This window comes from Mus musculus, chromosome 13 (assembly GCF_000001635.26).
Source record: "Mus musculus strain C57BL/6J chromosome 13, GRCm38.p6 C57BL/6J".
NCBI lineage: Eukaryota > Metazoa > Chordata > Mammalia > Rodentia > Muridae > Mus > Mus musculus.
The window spans coordinates 39,818,348-39,836,896 of NC_000079.6; the positions used below are offsets into that span (position 1 = coordinate 39,818,348).

The following is an 18,549-nucleotide window of genomic DNA, read 5'->3' on the forward strand; positions in this document are numbered from 1 at the left end:
ACACTGATAATTTTGCTGAGATACAGGGGTGTACCATGTTTTCCTTACATTTTCTGCCCCACAACTGTGGTTTCTTATTCTCTTCCTGTATTAATTAATTAATAATAATATACGTGAGGTAATAGAGTTATGCTACTAGAGAAAACATTTTCAAGGTGAGATGCCAACCCAATAACAGACAATAGCATTACTGAAGATACATTTTTCACCAATTCAGTCTTTGCTTTCTCTCATTACAGTTTGTAGTTACACTGTGTTCATGCCAATCTTTATTACTCTGCTCTCTCTTATAAACCTCACCGACTTTCAGCTCTGTAGGGAAACCTGTATTTAAGGCTTGACTTGCCTTTGTGTTGATGTCTCTACATTCATATGTTTATCTGAGGCTTATTTTCTAATTGATCTCTAAGGAAGATGTACTTTCCTCTAGTCTGTTGTTTGCTTCCTGTTACGACCTAGTCCAAGCTGATATAGAACTTACTGCTCAGCCCACATTGGCCTCTTACTCGAAATCCTCCTGCCTCAGACTCCAAAGGGCAATGACTACTGGTATGCACTGTCATATAGGGTCTCTAGTTAAATCTTCATGCTTCTCTGCAGTTTGGCCATGAACTCTAGCCCTTCCTTGACTAGGTTGCAGGGGAAATGGTCATGGGTGTGCATAATTCCCTTTCAGAGGTTAACACATCTTTATCCTGACAGACAGCCTGGTGCTGACATTTTCAATGTGTGGCTCCATGTCTTTTCCACAGTCCTGCACTGTGGACTTGTCTGAACCATGTCCATCCTACTACCTGGAGACAGATGCTCCCAAGACAAGACCTAATTGTAAAGAAGTGGTGTTCTGGGGTATAGGTCAAGTGGTACCCAAAGAGACAGACCAGAATATAAAACTCTATATACCCTATACTAGTCCTAGATTCCAGAGAGATGAAGGGAACACATCTCACAGCAGTCCAGCAAAGGGGGTGGGGGAGGAGGGACTTCTGAGACAAGTGCTCAACCAGCAGGCATAAGGAAGAGGAGATCTGAAGACTTTGGGCTCTTGTACAAACAGTTTTCCTGGGGTGAGCTAATTAATAGGGTATGAATTCTAAGGATCGTGCCTGAGAGGTGGTCACTGGAGAATTTCTGGGTGATCCTTGTGAGTTGGGGGTGAGATGGGCAATGGAGGAAGTCTAGGAGGCTATATCTAGCTGTCCCACAGTTACAAAGAGATCAATCACCAGGAGGTGACTATGGAAGGAATAGAGTCAGGTAGACACATGGAGGAACTAGAAAGATATAAAGAAAGGGGAACTATGTTAAGAATGGCTCAACCTTGATCCTTGTATGCGCAAGAACAGATAATTTAAAATTGACAGAAAGGCAAAATAAAATGATACAAATTCAGAGCAGATGGGAAATGGAACAGCAGTGTTTACATATTTGTGTGATGTTAACTGTGAACTTTATGCATGGAAAAGTCAACATCCATGAATCTAGAATCTTACATTCACAATATTTTATTGGATATCTTATAACTAATACTGTTGTCTTATATAATTGGTACATGAAGTTGGAAGGCAATATGATTATCTTTATCTTACACATGATTAGAGACTCGCTTGGTTTTGACAAATATAATACTCTCACTAGACCATACGTTGCTTTTTGCGATCCTTGGTTCATTTTCTCAGGTATGCTTTATGGCCTTTTGACGTATAATTTGAAATCGTTTTCTTTTCATTAAAGCTTCCAGAAGGATACTTTTCTGGCTGCTTTATGAAGAATTGCTTGCTTTCTTCTTTTAGGGACTTCCCTACTCACACGTGAGTTTAGTTTCCTTATGATTCAGCTGCTTGCTATCTCTCCTGTTCTTATTTCAGATGTCACACCTTCAGTCATCCTGCTGTAGCTCGTGGGTCATATCTGTTGAGTCTGGTCACTCCAGCAAGATAGTCTAATTCACTGTTCATTTTTGAAGAGATATTATGTTTTCAATTCTATCTAGAATTCTGTTCCTTCTTTGCTTGGTACACCTCCCTCCCAGAAGCTTCTATTGTTTAAGTTGCTTTTGAACTTTTTATATTTGTATTGATTTTCAAACTTTTTTTTCTTTTTCTTTTTCTTTTCCGTTTTTCCTTTCCTTTTCTTTTTTTTTTTTTCTTTGTAGAAACACTTGGGTTTGTGTCTTTATTTTCAGAAATATTTTGTTACGGACTTCCTGTTTTGTGAGCAGTGATTTCTGAAAGATCTTTACTCCTTTTAAGATAACATTGTATGATATTGGCCTTCATTGTTCTATGGTTGCTCTTTTTTTTTTTTTTTTTCTCATAAGCATAACTTTTAGGAGACAGTTTTATTTGGGGGGGGGGGAGGGATGTTGCTTTTTACCTTGATTGAGAAGTTCCTGGATGGCTTTAGGACCGTGTTCTGTTGACTTTGGGAAATGGTTGAAAGGCACGAACTACCCCGGCATCAACCCCAGCATACACAATCACAAACAAACCTCTAGTCATGGCTTGATTAAGGAAGAGAAAAGATAATCTCAAAATCGTTATGGAAACACAAAAGTTCCAAAATAGCCAAATCAATGCTAAGCAGTAAGAATGCTGCTTGGGCTATTACTACACCTGGTTAAAGTTATACCACGAGCCATCCTGAAGGAGGGACATTTTAAGAGTCAGAGGATGATGAAACTGGGAATGTCCCCATAGGTTCGTGAGTGTAAAAACTTGGTCCCCAGCTGGTGAAACTGTTTGTTGAAGGAGATGTGTCGGGCACAGGCTCTCCTGCCAATCTCTAGTTCTCTCCCTGCCTCCTGCTTAGGATGTTGAGATTTGAGCTCCCAGCTGTCCCTTTGCTCCACCATCATGGACTCTTGACAGTCTGGGATGGTCAGCACAATGAAATATTTTCTTCTGTAAGTTTCCTTGATCCTGGTGTTCTGTCACAGCAGTAGAAAAGTAACTAATGTTCACATGTATGGACATGTGCAGTAAAACAGCATTCGCCAGGCATTAAAACACTGTCAAGCACAGGAACAAGTCAGAGCTATGACTCCATACACAAGACATGGACAAGATCAAGCCAGCCAAAGAGCCTAGCACAGTTAGGGGACGGTCTCAAGAAATTCTCCATCCTCCCTCAGGAGCTATAGGCAACTAATGGCTGTTGGGGATGGACTGTTTGCTTTCCACAAAGAGGCCTCTGAGAGGCTGCTTATATTCTAATAGGTGGTCCTATATTCATTGATGTAGAGGCAGCACTAAGTAGACAATGTGGTTTTTAGAAAGAGCACATAAATTTAGGAGTAGAAAATGGTAAGGGAGAGGAGAGAGGAACTGGAGAGGGGGATCGAAATGAATGACATGGATTTATAAAATTCCCAAATAAAAAATTAAAGTCAGAAAACAAATGTGTAATTTCATCGTTCTTCTAACTTCAAAATATCCAGATGCAAATTAAGATGGCCACCATGTTACTAGGTGAAACAGTCCCTGCTCTTGCTACTGCGTCTGTGGTCCCTCATGGCCCCAGACATCACGTGGAGGGTGACTCTCTTTAGTTTTCCTTTTCCTTTCAGTTCTCTGGTATTCATCTTGCCAAGTTTCAGTTTTATTTTTAGCGATTGTATTTTAGAGTCAGGCCTTTTCTTGGACTAACCAGTCTTGGCTGGTTGGCAGGGATGGGGGTGGGGTGTGGGGTGAGGAGAGGAAGGATGCCTAAGCTGGCTGAGCCTATTTCTGAAGGATGTGGCCTCCCAAGCCACCAGCTCTACTCAGGTGGCTCAGTGAGTTCTTTCTTAAGTATCTCTATGTTGCTTTGTTAAACCCTAGTTTCCAAAGACAAAGCATTTTCCCAGTTTCTCTTGCTCCTGCTATTATTATCTTGCACACAGATGGGGAGTGTGCAGATTTACAGTTGTCTGGAATGTCTTAAGCATCCGCTGGCATTTTATAGTTTGTGGGAAATAGGAATCACGCACGAGAGTGACTGAGGTAGTAGCAATAGAAATATGACAATTATTAGCAATATCTTGCCATAAACCCACAATTCAGCTTATAATTTTCCTAAGTTCATAAAGCCATTTAAAATTCTGTGTTTTATTTCTGATTTTAAAACTAACTATATATTTTCAGATCAATCCTCCACTGAGTTTTCTTAGGATTTTATGCATTGTACACTCAAGTTTCCACTATGATAGCTGGCTGATGTCTCTCAGAATTGTCTCCATGATCAGCTGTTTAGGGTGAGGCCAATCACAGCACTGCATGCCATTGTGTGAGTTCTGACTATATTTACGGAATCGTTCAGTATTTATATTTCATGTTAAATAACTGCCTTTGGTGTTTCAAGTGTGTCTTTAAGTACACATACACTTATTTTTCATAAATAGTATTTAAAACACCTGAGTACACACATACACACACTTTACATTTCAAAAATAGCATCATTTCCTAAACTATAGCTTGTTAAAACTGGGTACATATATAGAGAAAGCTTGTCATTTAGTAGAGTCCTACTTTACAGTGGGTTAATGCTAGAAAAAGGGAATAAATTGTGATACTTAAGCAATGTAGCCAGAAATTGGTACTGTATCTCTTTAGCATCCTTTCGTTGGTGAATATTTGGAAAAAATAAGTTGAATTTTAACATGGGAAAATATTGTATTCATGAGCACATTACATATAAGAACCATGTATGTAAATGGCTATATTTATAATTCCAATTTCATATTTAAAACAAAACAAAAATACACAAGTCCAGCCACATAGGCATCTCTGAAGGGTGTAGAAAAACTAGAGAGAACGACCGTGTGAAGACTGTCCCTGCTGCGCCCTTCTCCCCTTCTGTATTCACAGTAGATGGAGCCACTTAACACTGACCCCCACACTCCACCCCACACTAACCTCCCGAAAAGTTACCCAACCCCGTAAGGATCCACAGAGTCATAGTACCACCTTGGAGATATTTCCAAGACTAGAGTTAGCCAAACGATTCTATTCCATGTTTATGCTCCATACTAGACACGGAAAAAAAAAAAAAAACACCCAAAAAACAAAAAAACAAACCATGATTGCCCAGGCACATCCCCGGTGTAGCCAGTGGGCCAGCCCAACCCAGTCGATGCCTTTTTCAGAATCAGCCTGTTCCTCAGCACTTGCCTGGCTTGTTAAGCAGCCTGGTATCTTCACCCATGGAGACAGCACTTGAATGGCAGGCACCGAGCCAGTGTTTACCCTGTGGGGCTCCTGAGGAGCACCGTATCTGTCAACACTTCCTATCACTCTCCCATTTATGCAAACCAATTCTCCCCACCCCCACTGTTTTTTTCCCCCTTTTGGCTTGATGCATTCATCGCCAGACTGCAGACACCTAGTTAATCCATTTAGAAGCTATCAGCTCTGTTCATCGGCTCATAAACCTATTACCTTGGAGGCGCAGTTCTGAGGGACACAGGTGCCAGGCCAGGACACAAAACCCAATTGAGCTGTGTAGCAGGCAGTGTGGGGCTCCTAATCACGATTCTGCCTGCACGGGGACCTCCCCGTGTTCCGCCGTAGCAGGCACTTTATTAAATATCGATTTAAATCACGTCCTTTAATCAAATCTGATAGAGGACCTTTTTCACCTTCGCCCCTTCTCAGTTCCTCCTCACCCTCCTTTTCCAATCAGCCGGTCTGGTGACATCCAGAGCCCAGGAATGAATAGTTAGCAAGCCTTTCCCCAGCAAAACCCTCTTCAGCAGTAATGAGGCATTTGTGGTAATCGGGTGATGAAATGTAAATGGCAGTAATGAGCACAATTACATCCACTAGGGAGCCATCGGCGTGGCTTCTTTCCTCAGATAGATGAGGGCTTTCTCTGCCATTGCAGGCTGAGACTTCTCGGGGCTGCTGGATGGAGGCGCGGGCTGGCAGGAGCGGGAGCCCAGAAGCCAAAGCGGTGGCCTTGAACTCCAGGCCAAGATGCGCATCTACCAGCGTCGTCTCCCCTCCTCCCTCTACTTCCTCCCAGGCACGCCAGCTGCGGGGCTTTCAAACCGCGCCCTCTTCCTGCTTGAGGAGCTCAAGGTGAGCCTTGGGCCTGATGGCTGCACGGAAAACCTCTCTACATGTCAGCAGAGCTCAAAGCCAAGAGGTGGGACGCTTGCCAGGGAACACAGGGGCCATGCTGCTGTTTGTGCAGGCTTTGTAGTCAAGCAAGGAGACCCGACAAGTATGCAGGCATCTCCCGGAAAGGGAGCTCAGCACATCTGGGCGGGTGGTACCCGGAGCTGGGCTGGTGTTGTGTTCAGGATAAGATTTAACTACAGATCTAGAGTTGCTGACCAGAGATCTGACCTTGGAGTAGAGACAATGAACTGTGATTTAAGAAAACAAAAACCGGAAAAACAATAAAACCAATGGAAGTGAACGTGACTTGCCCTGACATAGAAAGACACATTATTGAAGTGTTGTTCTTGGACACGCAGTAAATGAACTTCCAATTTGCTAATGATTACAAGATATGTATCTAGGAATATTACAAATTACATGAATTTCTCATGGACAATTCTACGGAATAAAGGAGCAAAATGCTAACGCTCAATGTGGGACTCAGAGTTAGCAATGCTAATATAGGATTTTAATGATCTTTCATAAAATCTTATGACACTTAGATTAGTAGCTTCCAAACTCAGGAGAAGTTAGTATATTTTAAGATTATATTAACAATTTCCTGGTAGAACAACCATCTGATTTGTATTTTCTCCTTTGAGCTTTTTGTCATTAAATAGCTGTCTGGCTGGAGTTAACAGCTTCTGATAGAATAGGAGGCTAGATTTTATAAGGAGAACAATTTATTAAATTTGCATGACTATTGATCAATATGAGAAACATATCTATCGTTTAATAGCATTCACTTTAAGAGGGAACAAGTTTGGCCATTTATATTACATTTTCAAATGTTTTATTTCACTGTTTTCATAAAACATTAATTTCAAAGCATATTTACAGTTCTACTTTTTCCCCCCTCTTTTCCCCCCTCCATATTGCTTTTATTTGTTTTTGCCTTTGGGGAGAGGGATGATCAGTCATTTGAATTCCCCCACCCTTCTCTCTGAGTACTTTTACCAGGTATTCTCTGCTGAGTGTGGTGGTGTATGACTTTAAGCCCAGCACTGGAGAGGCAGAGACAGGTGAACCTCTGTGACTTGGAGGCCAGCCTGGTCTACAGAACAAGTTCTAGGACAGTGACACAGAATAACCCTGTCTTGAAAAACACAAAATAAAACAATGAATCAAAAAAAAAAAAAAAAAACAACCAAACAAACAAAAACAAAAAACCCCACATTCTCACTTTATTGTCCCGGTCGCCCTGCTATTCAGTATGCAGCCCAGATTCCCTCAACCTTATAGGACCCGAAGCATCCTCCTAAGCGCTGGTTTAATGGCATGAGACACCATGCCCAGCTCTTTCCGGGTTCTGGGTATAGTTAGGAGAGGCTAGTGCAATGGCTCACTCTTAGGAAGTTGAAGAGTCAACTTTTGTCAAACTCACCCTTCTGCTTATGGCTGTCTGCAAATTAGCTTTTGTTCATTTGCTGTTGAAAAGTCAGAATGCTTTTTAAGACGCCTAAGTGATCGTCACAGCGATGCCCATTTTTGGTCCAATTTAGTTTTCAATCTGGGGAGTAAAGAAGAAGCGAAAGCATCCCGTTTTATACTTGCTTCTTTCAAGTCTATAACTGGTGTCTCCTCTGGGTCATGCAAATGTGGGCGTTCCCTGAAGTGAATTGCACACCTCTGTGTGAATGCAGAAGCCAAAGGACAGCTTTGTGTTGGTCCTCTTCTTCCTCCACCTGGGTCTCAGGGATCGAACTCAGTATATGGGGCTTGTAATCAAGCACCTTTGTCCACTCCCTCCCTACACTCTGCGCCTTTGGTTAGGAAAAACTGTTGTAAGGAATCAGCCCCGGGCTCCCTCCTTTGCCTCTCGTTTTCCCCCCAGGATTAATGCATTTCTATGCCCACCCCCCAAGACTACAGGCTGTTTGCTTCCTTTATTTTGAGTTTTTGAGATAGTTTCTCAAGGTAGCTCAGGGTAGCCTCAAATTCACTCTGCAGCCGAGTGGCCTTGAACTCGAACTCCAGCTCTTCCTGTGTCTGCCTTCTGAGGTGCTGGAATGAAAGGTATATACCACCTGACTGTTTTTCAAGATTGAAATTCTTTTTTTTTTTTTTTTTTTTTTTTTTTTTTTTTTTTTTTTTTTAGATATCAATTGTTATTTTCCTTCAGCATGTTTTATTCATAGGAAAGCCGTAGGATGGAAGCCCTTAAGATCCAGTTCCAAGATGGTGTCTGTGCATTATTGCCTGGAATATAGTCATTTCTCAATACAAGCTTATTAGTTGGAAATACAAGTTTTAAACTACCTACCTGACCTAGCAAGTATTCATAACTAATTGTAGTTTTGTGCCATCTTTTTATGTCTTATTCCCCTGCCCCTACTAAAGTACTATGCTCAAGAAGTATGAAACAAATAAAAGATTCTGGGGGTTTTGAATAATATTCTACTTTTTTAATCCACCCTCCTCTGCTGATGGACTAAAGGGATCCCAGCATGACTGTTTCCTGAGCAGCTGAACAGCCCAGGCCTGGTTGTACCCACTATGGAGGGAGGGGTTGTTTATTATTATGACTTATTTTCCTATCTAAAGCAGTTTGCATTTACCGTGAATGCAAAATTTGCAAGAAATAACAACAGGAGAGTATCTGACCTACTTAGAGAAAGAAACCATTTTAGAAAATACGGAATTCTGCATCTGAACTTTCAGCCGTCTAGTGACAGATCCTTCAGATGTGGGCATCAAAACAGAAGTCATTTAGTAAAACAAAACAATTATATCTAAATGATTGTTTTTTAACATCCTGGTTTGAAAAAATAAAAATCCCACCATAGCTGCCATTCTAATTCAGACATTATTTGTCCACTCTTAATATAAGAGCTGGAAATATATGATAGTCACATTCTTTCTTCTGCTCATTTTTGGTGTGTGTTTCCCTCACAATAGCTTGTATTAATATTTCTAGTGTGTTGCAGCTCTAGCTTAGGAAAATATGGAAACTTAATTATTAATTGAGTAATGGAGGCATCTTATAAGAATGAATTGGCAGAATTAGTGAAAATTTTGTGATTTTTTTTTTACAGTCATTTAGATGTTTTCAGCTTGCTATCTTATTGGTAATTCTGAAGTTTGCCTACTTTTAAATGTCCATATACCTTTCCTTTAATCAAACACTTCTTCAGACTTTTTTTTATTTGTTTTTTTGTTTTAAAGCAAACAACAGTAAGCCTAAAAACTGTATGCATGAATTCAACACCCTCCCAACCAAAAGAAAATATATATATATATAAAGGAGTTCATATGAGTGTTGTGGAAGCAGCATCAGTCTATTATATATGGCACACACCAACAATTCATTTCACTTTTAACCTATCACCTAACCTGGCCTGCAGTTATTCATGGCTGTGGGTTAGAAGAGCTTATTTTCCTCCTGACAAAAAAAATGGGCCATTTTTCCCTGTTTAGCAAAATCTGGAACACAGATCATTACAATGCTTTTGGCAGCTAATTTGAACATCAGTGCCTCAACTTTGAGAAGAATCTTTTTTTTTTTTTTCTGCCCTAAAGAATCTCCGAGTTTTCAGACTCTAGTAATTGAAAAATCCCCAAACACTCACTCACAGAGGAGATACACATTACTGCAGGAACAGTCTACAAATTGTAAAGTATTCAATTTACATCCCCAGCACCTCGGGGCAGTGCTGAAGAATTTATATCTTTGGGAACCTTTGAACTAACAAAAGATAACATTTCACAGTGAAGACTTCTCACACAAAAGTTTTTAACTCCCTTCTCGCCTCTTTCAAGGAGATGCTGCTTTCCCTCTCAGTGCCTACTGGGAAATGTTTATAATCACTAAGATGCATGCATGAAGAGGGTTGGGGAAGAAAAAACAAAACAAAGAAAAAAATCAGAACTGTCTCTTTTTTTCACAGGAAAAAAGGGAAAGAAAAACAGCAGAAAGAAAACTATATCCTAGTTTATGTGATGTAGTTCCTCAAAGCCTTCCTCCTTAGATAGCAATACCACCCTCCCAGTTTTATTTTTGTGAGGCCTTTTTCAATTTGAAGGTTAAGAAAACAAAAAAGAGTGGGTTACGACAATAATATTACCACTGTCATTGGAGTGTACCAATTTTGAGGCTCTGTGACATCAACCCCTACTTAAATGATTCCGACTAACAAATACAAATTCTATTCCTTGTTCATCACCAAGGAAGACTTCCATAGACAATGGCCCTAAAACTATTCATGTAACTTTAAGAAACATATGATTACATCCTCTTTGGTTTTCCTTATTTTCTGTATTTTATAGATGAAGGCAGAAGAAATTTGTAGTGGATTATACTGAGCCTATATTTTTCTGTGTAGGAAGTGGTATTTCTCTGGGTCTTCCTCATCTTTTGATCAAAGATGATTTCACACAGTGATTGCTGATCTTCGGACATCTGTGGCTCAGGCCAATTTTAGCATCTCGGTCGGAAAGAATAAGCAAATAAAATTCTGCTAGAAGACCCTTCTCAACTCCATTCCTGGCACGCTTGTTTCCAACACTACGGTTCCAATAATGAAACCGTTCAAATGAAATAATTCAGTAAGCCTTTCCTTTAAGGTTACGAATTGATCAATGCTCCTGTTCACTAATAACCCAGGAATGGGCAATCTCATAAAACTGGTTTATTCAGTCTAGGAAATTAGGCAATCCATCATGGGTGATTTGTTCAAATTTCCCCCCTGCAAATAAGTGAAATGAAAACTTTAAAACCAATAAGATAATGCACTTTACAAATTCAACTGAGAGGGATGGAGAAACCAAGATGCCACTGGCATTGGCCATGGAAAAATCTATCGTGTTTCCAATTATTTGAGCAGATTTTAGCATCTCCCTTTTGCTGCCAGGCAGGCTACATCCACCACCTCCTCCTGTTCCCACCCCTCCTCGAAACAAATCAAGGGATGTTCAATCAGAACCAGCTCACGTCTGGAATGATGCTATGAAAGGCCATCAGGGGATAAAGGACAGCAGATGCTATATGAGTTTCCTTTTAGGTTCTTATTTCAGCCTCCCTGCGTTCCCCACGCTGCCTGTTACTTGTCAAAAAGTAAAATGTGCTTTGATAGATAACAAGCCTATTTTCTTCACTGGCTGAGCTTAGAGAATACCATTAAGTATTGATATCTAGGGTGCTTAGCTAGGGAACACAAACACAGCAGTCCCCAAATTGGGGTTCTGTTGAATTATTTTACATGCCAAGATTGCTGAAAGACTCCAAATTAATTTCATTTTCCTGAGGAGAAGGAAAAAAAGTCTCAGCTTTCCTTATGAGAGATCAAAGGATGGGGGGACCCTAGCCAGGTCCCCCGTGTCCCTACTTCCTGATGCAGAATGGTTACTTATCTGGAGTCCAGATACCCCAGGAGTTGTGCAGAGGTGAATTTTGGGGACAGAACTATGTTCCCAGTCTGCTAAAGCCAATTATTTAATTGTTCTGTGTGTTGAGAGCTTTTTCTATGCATAGCATTGGTCATTAACAAAGACGGGAACAAACAAAGGGACCTTTGATAGCCTATTGACTTTCAGAGATGTTCTCACCAGCTTTGAGGATGACAAAAACTCCTGAGCATAGAATACCTGCAGCTTCTATGCCATCCACAGTGGAGGTTAATGCCATGCTACTTAGAACTACATAGGAGGCGTGCCAGTTATAAATACAGTAAGAGAAATGACTGACTCCTCCCAGGATTCTATGAAAAATATTTATAGAAAAGATTTTGTTAAAATATTGCACTGTAGTTTATTATTGTGAGGTGATAATGCACACATCTTTATTTTGGGGAGGGCTAGTCTGAAGCAGGGTCTCCTGGGTGAGACTTTCCTCAAACTCTTTCTGTAGTTTGAGCCTTCGGTCCTCCTATCTCTGTTTCTGGGGTAGTGGGAGTCCAAGTGAGTATCACCTTGCTTGGATATATACATGGCAAATGGATGTCCTGCTTGGAGAAGGAGGCAAATGAAAGGTGAAGTCAGTAAGGAGGAAGGTTTATGTTACTCTGGGGGCTTCAGGTCAAATAAAACAGCAAAACCTTGTCTTCTAGTTCATAGATTTCTCTATGCCTTTCAGAAATCATTTGACAGAACCTGGAGTCATCTTTGGTTGTCATGATGGGAGGATGCAGGAGGATGGAAGGAGTTATGTGATCTGTACCTGGCGTGAAGATAACAAGGATATTGATACACAGCACAGCACAGCCCACTCACTGAACATATCCCTACCCTCCCCAAGCCAGCAGTAACAAGGTTGAAAAACCCTGAGGTGTAAGTTGTGAATTAAAAACTGAGCAAGTTGTGACAAAGTACTGGGACAATGGAAGGATGAGGTGGTGCCAGAGTCTTTTGGGAAATCAGGGAAACCTCACATGGCCCATCTCCATACAAGATTAAACTTCAAGAAATTTCTGGGACACTTCTATGTGCTTTGCAACCTTCTGTGACCAGCGAGAGGCCTGGGGGGAGTCAGTACTTTCCTACTGTATTTATACCTGGCATAACTAGCATGACATTAACCTAGAGATTATTAGGAATGAGATAATAAATACTAAGCTATATAATCAAAGGTGTGCGGCTGCTCCAATTAAAATCTACAGTTGCCTGTGAACCGGATTCAGGGGCACAGGGTGGTGACTAGATAAATGTTCACTCAATGAAGAAAAGAATAAATAGTTTTTAATTGAATGAACACGCTAACTATTCCTGCTTGTCCACACTTGGAGTGGTTCTCCAGCTCGTCCTTAGCCACTGATCCCAACTGGAGTCATTTAATGATCATTACCTTAGGGAGCTGAGTGGGTGAGTGTAGACCTTCGAACTTTTCAGAAGCACCCAATCAGGCAATAGATGGTGTGTACACCTACCTATGCAGATATTAATACATTAAAGACCAGTAGCATTTTATCATTCATGATCAGTAGCACATCCAAGACTTTTTATAGTAACATAGTATGCCCATATACACCTTGCTCTTAGTTTTGTATTGTTTTGAAAGACTAAACAGCAAGAATGTGTTAAAACATGTAAAATCCATAAAGCTGCATGAAATCATTGGCTCTTGACCTATAAGAACAGTAATTTCATGAATCAAGCTAAGTAAAAGAAATTTTTATGCATGTGTGAGTATATACGATTGCACATTCTAGTATGTACATATACATGTGTGCTTAGATACATATTTGTGCTTATGCATATGGAGGCTGAAGGAAAACCTTGGTTGTAATCTTTCAGAAATGCCATCCACCCATTTTTGGAGTTGGGGCTAGACAGTAAGCCCCAGTGATCTTCCAGACTTCACATCCCCAACACAGGGATCTGCAGGTGCATGCCACTGAACCCAGATATCTGTGTGTGTGTGTGTGTGTGTATGTGTGTGTGTGTGTGTCCTTATGACTGCAGTACAAGTACTTTCTAGACTGAGTCATCCAGCCAGCCCTAATTACGAAACCTGAGAATAATGCAGTAAAACACAGTTACTGACTTAGTATAGATGAGACCGAACAGTGTCCCTGGTAGAGTCCTGAGAAGCCATTGTTAGCTTTACCTGAAGGATCCACCTATTCTGCTATGCAGTTTTAGAGAGATGTAGAAAGAAGAGAAATGGTATGTGGGGAAGGGAAGAAAAAGTCTAACCCCAGGAGGGACCTAGGGTAATGGGAGATAAAGAGAGAGGCAAGAAATGAAGCCAAGGCATCTTGAAAAAAAATGGTTCATGCTTACCATATGTAGTTCCCTAAGAATTTCTTATTGAGTGTGCTCTGACTTCCAAGCTACTTCTAATAGTCAGGCACATACTAGTGATTTTCTCAGGTATACTTCTTAAAAGAAAACTCAACATTGTGTCTAATACTAGTTACCATTATGGATGTCCAAATGCCCAAATGGCATTACCTCAGAACCTTCTTAGATCAAATGCCAACTTTGACTTGGCCTTGCTGAGCCACAAATTGACTTCGTTTATTCTCTGAATAAAAGGATTAATTTTCAAATTGTGTGTGTGTGTGTGTGTGTGTGTGTGTGTGTGTGTGTTGTGTGTGCATGAGTGAATTCCACACAGTACCTACAGAGATCAAAAGACAGTGCGAGGTGCCCTGGAATTATAGATTGTAACTGTGAACTGTTCAAAGTAGGTACTAGGAATCAAATCAGGAGCCTGTGGAAGAACAAGCATTCAAGTTCTGAGTCATCTCTACAGCTCCATTCTGATATGCTAAAATTTAACCATTTAGCACTACTTTCCACACCATCTCCCATCTTAAGAATACCCTACCTTCATAAGTTCCATTTATTGGTAGTATCAATAGTCATAGATTGGTATTTACCTTCAATAATAATATTCTCCTCAGCATCTAGAGAATTCCTACTAATACTCCTTGAGACATCCTTTCTTCCACGTAACATCTATAGCCACCTTCATTTAGTCAATGTGCTGTATTTCATCTTCTCTTACAGCATCTGGGACCTTCACTAAATTGATGGTATTTTGGCCATTGTCAAACAGCCCAAATTGCTCACTTCTTGATGTTTCACCAAAGACAACAAAGGAAGAGAAGTCAATGGAATTCTGGAGCCAAGCTTATCTCAAATTTCTAAAACCTGACTTGTTTTAGAATAATAATCCAATTAAAGATTTATTTAAAAAAATTTCTCTGTGGCAGCATTGATGAGAGCAACAAAAATATTGCCTCCAGCCTGGGCTACAGAGTGAATTCCAGGACAGCCAGGGCTACACAGAGAAACCCTGTCTCAAAAAAACCCATAAATATATATATATATATATATATATATATATATATATATATATAGCCTCTATTATAGGAAATATCTTCCCGTTGTCCTTTGACATCTTACTGTCTTTAATGTCATACATCAGCATGGCTCATAAAAACAAAAAGGCGTTGTTAAACGGGACAGGTTAACACCCATTAATAAGCAGAAATGTTTCTTTATACAAAATCGTATTTGGTCCATTTTGACTGAATAACATTTGCATATATGTAAATACATAGTTAAATATAGATAACTTTTTCTGAATGTAATTATATACATATTTTATATGTATGCATATTTTATGCAGATAGGTGCACGTAATCTGTCTATAAAAACCTCTTTCTGTGAAATTTTAAGAGACGTTAAGTCTCCTAAACCAGCCTTCGCTGCTTGTGTTCAGCCAAAGCCTGCAAAGCCACCTTCTACATAGTGGTTCCCAGTCGATGTTGCTATGAGAGACCATCATAGTCGTCCGTTATCATAAGAGCAGACAGGAGGGGTAGAAGAAATTCTCCTTGTCCTGAAACTCATGCTGCATCCTGATCACATGGGTAGCCACCTGAATACCAGACTTAAGAAAGGAGCCTTATTGATTGTACAACCTGAACCCCTCAAACATGCAAGTGTCATCGTTAGAAACAGAGGAGATGGCTCAAAGGCAACCTGGGACCATCATTCAAATCATCAGACGGCATTTTCATAAAGGCAGTGAGAGTCTGCAGCTGGTTAACACACAGCTACAGAGAAGGAGCCTCAGAATGGTGATATTTAAGTGCAATCATAAACACACAAAGCCCAGAACCTCATGTTTTAAGAAACAATGATCTATGACCACCTGAGCAAGAGATGCTGGATAGAAAATTCTGTAATATCAGAACTCATCAGCCTAAAATAGAATTCAGGGAGAAATTAAATGGATTTTTAAAAATCAGTTAACATAATGTATTACTTATTAAATTCTTTCATGGAGCAAATAGAAGACTAATTTCTCTGGAGCCATTCATGCCCCCAAAAGTTATAATTAAAGACACAAATTGAATGATGTTAATAATGATGAACGTTCACCTTTTCAGTGCTTAGGTATGGTAATATGATAGTCACAGAAGGACTCTGTCTTTCCTTTTCATTTAACTTTCCCTCCTGGGATTTTTCAAGGATACTTTCTCTTATTTATTTATTTACAGGCAGGAAAATACCTTGAACTGTAAAACAGCTGAATAGTAGTTTTGGTCTTTGGTTTTTGTTTTTTTGTTTTTATGGTTGGTGATTTTTTTTGTTTTTTTTTTTTTTTGAGTTTTGTTTTTGTTTGTTTTTGTTTTTGTTTTTTTTTAAAGATAGGATTAGTTTCTACTTCTCCAAATGTAGTAGGGGCTCAAAGCTCTGGAAGGATTTCTGAACTTCCCGGCATGCTCAGCTCTGGTTGTTTCCCAGTCCAGCCTTTCCTGCTTTGTGGGGTCCTGCCAAGAACCCGGGTTTCTAAGTCTTCTGGCATGATGCCTCTCTTGTTTGTTTCCTTTTGCAGCACACAATTAATGATCACCGATGCCTTTGTCAACGCCCTCATCATGCAGAATCGAAATCAAAGATACTCTTAAGAGGTGCAGGCAAAAAAGGCAGTCGGAAAGTTCACTGGAAAATAAGCAACCTCCGCAAGCCAGTTGGTCAGAATATTTGTATTTTTGTATCATTTGGGAAAATCCTATTATGGCTTTAGCCACAGACGCATCCCTGGTGTGCAAGATAGAGGCAGATCATAAAACACACAGCATTTTCAGCCTGAAAATAGGGCAACCTATTGCTTTCTGTAGATGGCTGTTACACCCCAGTTGCCACCAATAGAACATAATCTCATTGAGTCAGTCAGTACCAGGGATCAGTGAAGCACCAGTTTCCTAGCTGTATGCTGCCAGCTCTTACCAAAACAACAGGGAAAAAAAAAAAAAAGATTTCACAGTTTTGCAAAGATGGTATCTTTAGAACATATTCGTGAACCTAGACAGTGAAACTGCAAAGATACAAAAGTTAAACATGGGTGATCAGGAAAATCTGCCTCCTTCCCCCGCTTCCTCCTCGTTTCTTTCCCTTTCTTACAGGAAGCATGAGTTCTCCAAATGCCATTACAAAATGATTTGAACCACAGTGTCAACTGCATAATGAATCCCACCCCTCCTCTCCAACAGCGGATGCCAAATTAGATGTCTGTTTGCAGCCTGCCTCTCACTGTCAGGGAAAGGGGACTTACGTGTGGCTGACACTTGATTGGGTTAATTCTCCCGAAAGAACAGGAGAGATGCCAAATTCCAAAGGTCCCTGTATTTAATGCTAGTAGGTAGGCCACATGCCCAATTTGGCCAGTTTTTAGCCATGCAAAATAAAATAAGTTTTGCTGTGCTGTTATCAGAGTGATTAAAATATAATAAGCTAATGAGATTACAATAGCTGATTGTGAACAAGACCAATTGTGCTAATTGGAACCTCCTGAATGGCAATTTTAGCTGCTGCTGAGTTTTGAAATATAATCAGTTTTACTAATTTTATCTGATTTCTTAATGAAGCTTGCCCTGAGCAATTGTTCTATGTGTTCTTTAGCAGACAGTGTGTGTCATAACTGCTAACATTAATCTCGATTACTTTAGTTAAAATAAATAGTTATACTTGGGTGGCTTTCAGAAAATACATCACAATAGATGCAATGTTGGAAAGCAAAGGGCTTTGGGAGACCCCTCCCTGCAAACTTGTTTGGCTACACTTTCTGTGCAGGATTTCAACCACAAAGATTTCTCTCCTTGATGCCACCACATATTTCCTATTACTGCTGTGAAAGACTAAAGCAAAGCTTCTGTTTGTTCTTTTGTAATATTCTTCCCTGAGTAAAGATGAAAGATGAGATTTATACAGAGGAGAAGTCAACGGACACCAAATGTATCTTAAAATTCTTAGGCAGAGTTCCCACCCATGGGCCATTGTCTGGGCAAGAAGCCAACCAATCCCATGACTACCAACCGCCAGCATTTATGAGTGGCGTTGCCACAGAGCAAGCACTCAAGGTATTTGTTTTTACAGTGGATTAATATACATCGAATGGGTTCCCTGAACTTTTTAAGTGCCCTGGAAGATGACTGTGTGATGTAGCCACACTGGAAATTGGAAGAGAAAATAAAGTTTGGGGAAGTGAAAAATGCCATTCACATGACCTAAGGAAACATCTTTCATGACATTTTTTTTTCCTTCCCGCAATCTTTCAACATCAGCAATTAGGATTGAATATTTACACTCTTTGATGCATGTAAGCAAATATTAAATGGCTTTTGAGAAGAACAAGTTAGGAGCAGGATGAAAGGTTCTGAAAGCTCACAGAACATCTGATGTACTGCAATATCAAGGAGTTTTAAAGGCCACGTGGGTAAATAAGCGAAAAGAACTACAACTTCCCTCATTCAGAGAGGTATTTGCAAGCTGTTCTATTGAGCTGCCACATTGTGTGCAAGCAGACATACAAACCACACAATTCTCTTTTAAAAGTATGATTATTTATTTATTTGCTGTGTGTGCGTGTGTGCTCTCACACACACATGTGCACACGTGCGTGCGTAGGCCATCGCACATGTATGGAGAGAACAATCGGGAATCAGCTCTTTTC

General features: G+C 40.1%; 1 long non-coding RNA gene across 2 annotated transcripts; it reads left to right on the top strand.

Moving 5' to 3' along the window:
* The first annotated feature begins 5,831 nt into the window (after nucleotides 1–5,831).
* On the top strand, nucleotides 5,832–12,828 carry A230103O09Rik (RIKEN cDNA A230103O09 gene). Of its 2 annotated transcripts, none has more exons than NR_167689.1 (2): nucleotides 5,832–6,126; nucleotides 12,214–12,828. It is a non-coding gene; the product is annotated as an RIKEN cDNA A230103O09 gene (long non-coding RNA). The 2 variants fall into 2 exon arrangements; NR_167690.1 differs by having other exon boundaries at nucleotides 5,832–6,059.
* Nucleotides 12,829–18,549: the final 5,721 nt, after the last annotated feature.